The sequence below is a fragment of the Dreissena polymorpha genome, chromosome 7 (genome assembly GCF_020536995.1).
Source record: "Dreissena polymorpha isolate Duluth1 chromosome 7, UMN_Dpol_1.0, whole genome shotgun sequence".
Classification (NCBI taxonomy): Eukaryota; Metazoa; Mollusca; class Bivalvia; order Myida; family Dreissenidae; genus Dreissena; species Dreissena polymorpha.
This window is the reverse complement of record NC_068361.1, coordinates 51,561,184-51,571,170: the sequence shown is the minus strand read 5'-3', so window position 1 is coordinate 51,571,170 and position 9,987 is coordinate 51,561,184.

Here is a 9,987-nt window from a genome sequence, read left to right as displayed (position 1 = left end):
GTGGCCAGGACGGACGGACAGACAAACGGCGGAGATAACCGCAATATCACCACGCTTTTCAAAAAGCGTGGGGATAAATATACCTATTTGGTACGAGTATATGATAATATATTACGACATACTTAATTTTTACATGTAATTTTATTTTGTCAATATATTCGAATTCAGAGTATAAACAAAATTTAAAGGTAGTTTTAAATTGATATGTTTCAATGAATTCCTTGTGCATGAAATGTTTAAGATATCATAGTTCATGTGTTCATAGTAACAATATGGTATTTAGGAATCATAAATATGAATAATTAATAATGACTCAATGTTTGACACTCAACATTCAACACAACCCATAAGTTCTGAGCTACCATCATAAAGCACAAATCAGTGCATATATTCGATAAATACTTATAATTTCAGGACTGGGGAACATGCATAAACTAACAAACGACGGTCGACATAACCAGCTACGCGTTGAGCTCCAATTCAACTCGAGTACGAACCAGGGTCCGACGTTTTACCAGCTTTACGATGATTTCTCCGTAGGTAATCGCAGGGCATTTAACCTTCATGTCGGTTCGCGCCGGGGAACGGCTGGTAGGGGTTACTTGACAGTTAATTTTTCGAGATCCCACTGTGAACTCTTTGTACAATCGAATCGTGAAACATTGATGATCCCCGTATTGCTTCGAAATACAGATACAATTACATATGTAACCACAACGACTGACATTCTATGTTCTTTTTCAAATTAATTTGGTATAATTTGAACTTTCCAGATTTTTTTCAAATTTAGCTGCAAATTCAGGCTGTTTGTTTTACTGCAACATTTTTGAGTGGTCATATTTTTGAGGGTAGTAGGAAGTATGCAACCTAACCTGTCTCGTATAGTGACCTCCAATGGAACTCCTGTAAATGGACGCAATTTAAGAATCTTAACGCTAAATGGTTCTGTGTGTTATAGGCGACAGTTTATCCGGACATAACGGTATCAGGGTTTCCACAATCGTCTCGGTCACAAACGATTACGATAGCAACCCGACAAGTTGCGCCAACTACATGCAAGGTAGGAAGATCTCTTAAGCTGATTAAGCAATGGTTCAGTATACGGTATCGGTATCAGTTGTGTATTGACCTCAGTGCTAAAAAAAGATTAAACAAGGCTTTGGTGTGAATCGACCAATATCCAGCATATCTTGATTATTACTGACAAGTGTGTTCACTTTTTATTGAAATTCAGTTGAAAAAGCAATACTTAATTATTTTCTTATGTATTTATATTATAACTATAGAAATCCAAATATGTGCATATTTAAAGTTATAACCGATTGGTGGAACATATTGATATTTTCGTCCAAATCTAAACAGACACATACAACAGGTTAAACCGTTGACATGCCCTGGCTTTTACCAGTCCCATACCCAGCTAAGTGTCACTTTTGGCGTTAGCAGGCATTATAATTTTATTTTAATGGGATCTTTGAGATTTTTGCTCATCTGGTCAATTTCTGCGAGGGTTGAAGGTTGTTTCTCACTTTATATAGATTGATCATTGTAGCATTGAGGCAGATTACGTTATATAAGGCAGGATGCTAAGCCGCTGGAAATGTCTGCTGTAGCTGAAGCATGTTCGTGAAAACTTTCATAGACCTAGTTACTTAATTAGATACCAGTGCTGGTTCACACTCAAGATCCTCATATCATGCAGCCCAAGTAGCAGTATGACCTCATGAGCTTCGGGGGAAAAGACATTCAATTTCTCTTCAGCTGAAAATTCACATTAACTTAATTAGCAATCTCACAATGTACCTGTTTTTATACAACTTTTAGCTGTATGAACAAGTAGCTTGATGAAAAGACAGCAATTCATATCCCGCCGATCTGCTAAAAAAAGATTAAACAAGGCCTTTGCTTTGGTGTGAATCGACCAATATCCAGCATATCTTGATTATTACTGACAAGTGTGTTCACTTTTTATTGTGGTCACAATTCATCGGACAATAAAACACGTGACTATTAAACACTTTACGTCAAATAAGCACAGAAGTACTTGACGAGTGTAGGTTCAAACCATGTGGTTATAATCTTGACACTTATGTCTTAGTTGCAATATTTACAAGTTGTGACATTTCAGTCGTTACTTTCTAGTGTTTTCACAAGGAAATCACATACAAAAAAGTCATTACTCATAGTTATGAGTAAATTTATTATTCTCTATTCTCAAAATACTATTAAAATCTCATCATCTTTATAACCCATATCATCATCATTATCATTATCATACAAATAATAAACCAAAGACAAAATAGGAGTGAGTGCTTGTATTTGACAGGACTTTCAACATATAAATGCAAAAAACAATTCTTCTGACGCCCGTATGTGTTGTATGTGCAATGGAAATAGACCTCAACGGCACCGCTCAATTGATGAGCCTCGAGACGACTGGAAACGGTGTAACATCTTTGTTCAGGTGTATAAGGAACTGAAACGATACTATTTAAATGCTCTAGGGCATGTAATTATGAATTCTTCACATGCACATGTGTGTCATGTGAAAAAATGCAAATTTATTCATAACAATTAGACGTCATGTATATATCTCAAATAAAGAGTTACTGTTTGAATAAACTGATCCCGGCCGATGCCCAAAGTGCACACAGGACGCCCCCAATGCCCATCAATCACGCTAACTTGCTTAAATATTATAAATTAACAATTGTGAAACATTAATTTGTTCAAAGAAGCTGCTTATATCTGCAAGATTCATCCATCACCACCAATCAAGAGAAGTGTACATGACTTCACGTACACCCCAAACAATAATCAGTAGTAATAAACGATTCAGGTAAAACCGCGAGCGGGATACGCAACCCTACTGCCATTTTTGTTTTCTTATTTTTTTTTCTTTTAATGGCAGGGGGACGTATGAGGACCCATGGCTCGAGACCGGTGTCTAGGTGCCTTCATCACCTCCCAAAACCTCTAATTTTAGAGAAATCTACAAATAAGCAGCTATTATTATACTGTAAACATTAAGTATTATTTAGTAAAAAAAATGTAATTAAAACATTATCAATTTCATTGCGCAAATTAACATAACAAACAAACATCAAAAGCATCCCGCACACACCCCGGACATCAACATAAAAACAAACAAATCACTCAAACCATAAAATCCATAAAGCACCTAAAAAGAATGTTGATAAATCATAAGTATTCCGAGAAATATATAAATGCATATGACGAACAGCTATATTAAACCGACTTCAACATCTAACCAGTCACACCAAAATGAAAATATTAAGTAATCGTACAATAAGAATGTCTTTAAAATTAAACGTTCATTACGAAAGACAACAAAAAATAATAACACTGAAATTTAAACATACCAATATTTCAATAAATATGCTGGAGGTACTATCTCCAGGAAGTGAGAGTCTCGAACAACATGACACCCATAACTTAAAAAACCTCATTCAAACACAATATTAAGTAAAAAATGAGTCAAAATAATCAAGAATATTTAGCTGCTTCAAACTTAAATGAAAATACGACCATCGTCTTTCCCAGTAAAGGAATCGGTTTGTGTTAAGATCCCATCTCACATGGACTAAAAACCTAACTGAAAATATACTAAATAAAGACTTTATAATTGCAAAATTATAAACATAAAAGCAATGTAACCAATTATTTAACCATACATTTGCTCATTAAGGGCGGGCGGGCGGGGTTATCACCCTTTCGTTTTCTTGTTCCATAACGTTTGCCTGTCAAATACACCCTCGAATGGCGACTCAATAGATGTGCAAATCATATATACCCCAAAACGAAAAACTCTTGCGCTTTCGCGCTAAAACATGCACACAAAACCCGTGCATTATTCGCGCTAAACCATTACCATAATCTCTCTTCTAAATAACACGTAATAAACCATACTATACCGTATTTATCAAACCGAGAATAATTTCATTTTCTGGCCCCTAGTCGCAATCGAAATAACACTACTCAACATTAAAATGGTTTAATTATAATGGCAGTTCTTCCGGTATTGTTCGTAGGCAACTGGTGGTTCCATAATTGCGCAGATTCGTGCCTCACGTGCGCTTACATGACGTCAGGAATCCCCAACTGCCGAGCCATGGCGTGGAATTCCCTTGGATACTGTGTTGCCCTGAAATCTGCAAGAATGATGGTGCGACCGTTGTAAAATACGATTTGCTTCGATAATTATTATTGTTTACCGTTTCGCGAGTTTTATTAACGGTCAAGTTCTTTTTTGTATAATGCTCAATAACACAGCTTAGAAATACACAGCATTGATCTGCTACTTACAACAATAAATATAATGGAATATTTGAATCCAGATTAATACTATTATTTTATGGTTCACATAAAATTTGCATTTCTATGTTATTATTCTTACCACTGTGAAGTTTGAATCTACGCCTCGTGCATACGCACTTTTATAAAAATACTAAATAGCATCATGTGATAAGATGCATTTTCAAAGATTTCAACTGTTATAAAATATCAGCTGACACAGATGAAACCTTTGGCACACACGGAATGTTTACACAATAGCGCAATTGGTTAAACCAATACATTGTTTAAACTAGATGCCTGTAGGGAACGCGTCATTGGATGATGGCTTGCCCATCGTAAAGTATGCTTCTCTCTGATAGGCGTTTCTTGTTTGATTTAATTATTATTATTTTATTTTTATAGCAATCACATAAACTACCAAGCAATGTAATATGGAATTTTTACACCCATTATTGCTGCTTCTTCCTGTATTTGCGCGATGATTATCTGAAATATTAACTTAATGACGCTATATTCTTAAATCTTTTTCTATAAAGAAGAAATGTAGTTGACACTTGTTTGTAGTTTCATTTGATCGTTCGTCAAAAAGTTGTAACTCTGTTGCTCTGGTATCTTCAATACCATTGAGTAATTAAATTGTAATTAAATTGAATGCGTTTTAATTCCCTTTTATTATTGTTTAATTTGAGTAACAATGCTATGACGTTAAATTTTATTTACACTTAAATGTATTATGAATATTGCTTGGCCAAGTGTGAGGTTGAACGCTCTATAACCGGTTTAAACCCCCAATGCTTTGCATTGACCGTTCCAAGGCGGTGACCCCAGCTTTATTCATATTTTGTGTTTATGTTGGTTTGTATTGTGCTGTATTGTGCTGTTTTGTACTGTTTGGGCAATCGGTCACTTGCCTTAAATAAAGGACCAACTAATTGTTTATAATGAGAATTCAATACTGCTCCAGCAGCTGGAGTTTCACTTCTTTATATTGTGATAATATGTTTTGTCTGTTATCAACTTTCATATGTTATAAAATACTTCATATAGAAATTTCAATCTAAAAACTTTGCGCACAAATCAAAAGACAAAAATAACTGAATGAATACGTTTGACTGGCTTGGTGTCGTGCTAATACAACGTAATTATGACCACACAGTTAAACAGTATAATTTCTTTTTTATGACTGACATGATAAACCGTTATCAGATCATTAGTGGCAAGTAATAAAACAGATGTGAAGAAAGATTAAGTGGCAGTTTTTTAAGAAAATAAACATTACACACAAATACTCAAAATCCAAAATAATATGAATTGCATCTGCTTGTAGAATATGAAAACTCAAGCGGATTTTACCAATTGTTAAAAAGTGAACATCATTCTGTGAAAATTGCTGTTATACTAGCAAGTCAAAAGGAACATGTTCTTTAATTTCAATCACATTTACTGGATTGGAATTTTTAATATTTCGCTGGAAAGGCTGATCGCAAACTTCTCATAAGAATGTGAATTATATTAAAATCATGGACTTATATTGAGTGCGCACAGTCATGTTACACCTTTTCGGGTTTTCTCAAATGAAGAAGACCGAATAAGATACGCGTAGTTATTTGATTTGAATAAGGGACATTTAAGTAAAATTAACAGAGACTTCCAACGAAGATATTGCAACTAAAAACTCCGTCTTTGGCATCTCTTTTTATATAAAAAAGCATCCAATAAATATAATAGCACACATATATTTATCTATTTATAAAGGGAATTTTATACGACTTAGTTCGAAACATATCACAGTATATATTTATAGAGAATATAATTGCTTAAGCCTTACTAACATATAATAATACATGTACTCGCAGTGATTAATCTTATAACTTAATGGGCCCACGTTGATCGCCTGTGACACTGCATCATGACTTTGGCTTGTACTGCTATCATAAGGTAGTTGACTTCAGATTACCAACATTAATTTAGAGCTTTTGATAGAAACATATGTTATCAATCACACTATATACAAGATATTTTCTAAATTTACATAATGCACGTTTTTATAGGACAATTATATATTTTACGTGCTGTCTTTCCGATTCAAAAGTTAATACAAAATATGAGATGCAATTAATCCGTTTAGAATTTGATCTTCACATAAAAGGTCTAGTTTCCTTAATATTGATTAAGTGTATACACCAACAAGAACACTTACTAAAATCGAAAGTTTAAGCACGTAACTGATACAAAACGAGGTTTAAACTACGAGAAAATTAAATATGAAGATTGTAAAATAAGATGCATCTGTCGGCTTAACAAGTTTTCCGGTAATGTTTGTTTTGTACACATTGTTAAATGACTTTCATCAATGCATAACTCAAACAGACATGGCATTTAGCTGCTCATACAAACGCTCCTGATGTTAAGCTACATATTTTTTGGAAATGTTGTTTTTCATTACTGGAAATAAGGAATAATTTAATTGTGTTTACTTTATTTGATACCCTATGCAAATCAATTCATTTTTATGATTTTTATGGAATTGAGTGTAGTCTTTGTGGTGTTAAAACTTTGATTCAAATAATATATTAAACAGTGATATTGGATATTTGACTATTATTTTCTTCACCCGAGACCGAATCGGTTTTATTTTTCCCTTACAATTGCTGGACTCGATCTTTTTAATATGATGGCACATGCATTTTAAGGAAAATCTAAGTAACAACAGTCAGTATGGACGGCAAAATATTACCCCGAACGACGGTATAGTATTATTCCTCGCGCCATGCGTTTGTGAGTGGGCTAGCAATTGGGTGATGGGTTGTATGTGTTTGTGTAGTTGAGTGGGTGATCCAGTTTTTATGCGTGCCCAGTTACTGGCTTTTGCCTAATATTATATTGACCTGACTTTTAAAATTGTTTAATACATGTCATACATTCAACAAATATATAATCAAGTAACTGAAATCAAATTGCTCATCAAAATATGCTCAAAAATATTTTTTCAAACCTACGAAGACCTGTTTAAAGTCCCTTTTATTTAAATTTAAAGTTTACATCCCCATGACTTTACGATGTCTCGTTTCCTATGCTCAGCAAAGAAATAATAGTGAAATATAATTAGTGATATTCGTGTGCACGTTGTTTTACCTGACTTGTGCCTTTGTAATACGTCTTCAGTCACAACAACTACTTGAAAACGAGGTGGGATGAATGGCATAATACATTCATTAGACTGTAAGTCCATTTACGTACATAATTGACACAAAACGTACATAAATAAGAAGTAGCATCAAAAGCTTATATATTTACAAATGGCCTTTTGTTTTATATTTTGTTTTTGTAATGTTATGTATTGTTTTAATCTTCAAGAATGATTCAAGAAAACATTAATTGGTAGTTTACGAGTGGACATTTATTTACAGAAAGAAGCATACATTAAATCAAGTACAGTTCGACGAGAAATGGATTATGTTCGATTCTTTCATAATAATACATATTATTTGAGGAACGCAGACCAGAAGACTACAAGAATTACATTGAAATTCAGTTGAAAAAGCAATACTTAATTATTTTCTTATGTATTTATATTATAAACTATAGAAATCCAAATATGTGCATATTTAAAGTTATAACCGATTGGTGGAACATATTGATATTTTCGTCCAAATCTAAACAGACACATACAACAGGTTAAACCGTTGACATGCCCTGGCTTTTACCAGTCCCATACCCAGCTAAGTGTCACTTTTGGCGTTAGCAGGCATAATGACGGCCGTGGGTTCGCTATATATAGTTTCACAACTGTAGACAATAGGCTTGGACACAAAGGTAGTATTATAGACTGATGTAAGTTTGTATGCAGCTTATATACATTAACCAGGATGATATGATGATTATATAACATATTGATGCTTGAAGAAATCAGATTATACGACACAACACAAATGTTGTATGTGAAAAGCAAGAATCAATGAACAATAAAATAATGCATATACTTCTGTAAGAAGTTAGTCTGTATTGTGCTGATTGATGGGTTGCATTTTTATTGTGAAGGACCGGTTTAAATATATGAAATACACTGTTATAGAATGTCAATTGTAAACAATGATCGATGCTTTTGTGTATATTTATTTTTCTAGGAGAATACATTTGATATCTACAATAAATTCAATTCTCGTAGGTCTTGTGATTTTGTCTATCGCCCATTTTGACCATAGCCGAACAGATAGACTTGTTCATGTTAATTATAGACCCTTGCTACAAATGCATTGCGCATCGTTTAATGACGAAAACTATATTAAAACAGGTAAAACTATTAAAAATAGTTGGTACATCTACTTACGTTATTCAAAAACGCCTTCTGATAATTGCGACATCTTTTTTATCAAAACTATCCATAACATAAAATAATGTTATGACTAGAATCGCAAAAAATACGCTCACGGCGCGTCATTCATCGACGACGTCGGCTGTAACATATGATTCTGTGCCGACGGCAATATAGGATACACAATGATGCTGTGTGCTCCACCGCCAACTGAAAGAGGCGAGTATTGAGAAAAAGGACTTTTAGGCACATTTCATTGCCAACATGTGTTAATAATTGTAAATTAAGTTATATGTTGCCTTCTTTGATCCATTGATAATACAAAATTATGAATACATTTATATTTATTAAGAACGAGTCATAGAAACATATATTCTAAGGCATTGGTCCGCTTAAAATAGCTCTATTTGAATACATTTTAGTATGTATTTCGAATATCTAAAACGTTTTATTATTTAGTTGTACTTCGTTCAAACGTTATGATGCCAATCATTCTATAACACAACTTAAAATGTTTATGTATCAATAATAATCGTATTAACCTGTTTTATGTTTGTGCCTGATTATGTATTAGATTGTTTAACATTTTAAAATGTAATGACTCTATTGATTTTTTGAATCTCAATAAAATGTCATCACCCTACTTGTTTCAGGTTGAGAACATTCCTAAATCTTCAACAGAAGCAAATTGTGTTCCTTAACAAAACTAAAGATGTCGAGAAATTATCAATATTGTACTTCATCTTACTAATTATTGGTTTCATTCATTAAACTTATGCTTATACAAATAAGTCTTTGTATTAAGTTTGATTGGTTCAGTTATCCTGAAGCCATGTTTAGTAAAAAATAATGTTTGGGGTTTTTACGCATTTTCTTCTTATTCCATTGCCAAGTGGTCACTTCGGCTGTCAAACACCATTTGTAGTATGGCTATGTCTCTATAGATATATATTATTTTTTGTGTAATCCCGGATTTTATCATGTGTTTCTACTGTGAAGTGTCCGGTGACAGCTTCATGGATTCCGACGGCTGTACTACGTGGCGTGTGTGGGGATAATGGCGTTGCGTTGTGCACTTGAAGTTATGTCCTCTTTAAGAAACTATGGAAAAGACCAATTTGCAACACTGACATGTGTATTGTTATTTTTATGTTTACTGCCTGTACCTATATTTGCGCCATCAAAAAGCACACTAGTAACACGCTTTTTATCGATTAATAATCATATATCAATGATTGAACAAAAGAAATTTGTTGTTTTGATCAAGTTGATAATACATAGTGTCTGACTGTACCATCTTTGATATGACTCTCATAATATAAATGCAAAATGCTGCTGCAAAATGTGTTTTATGG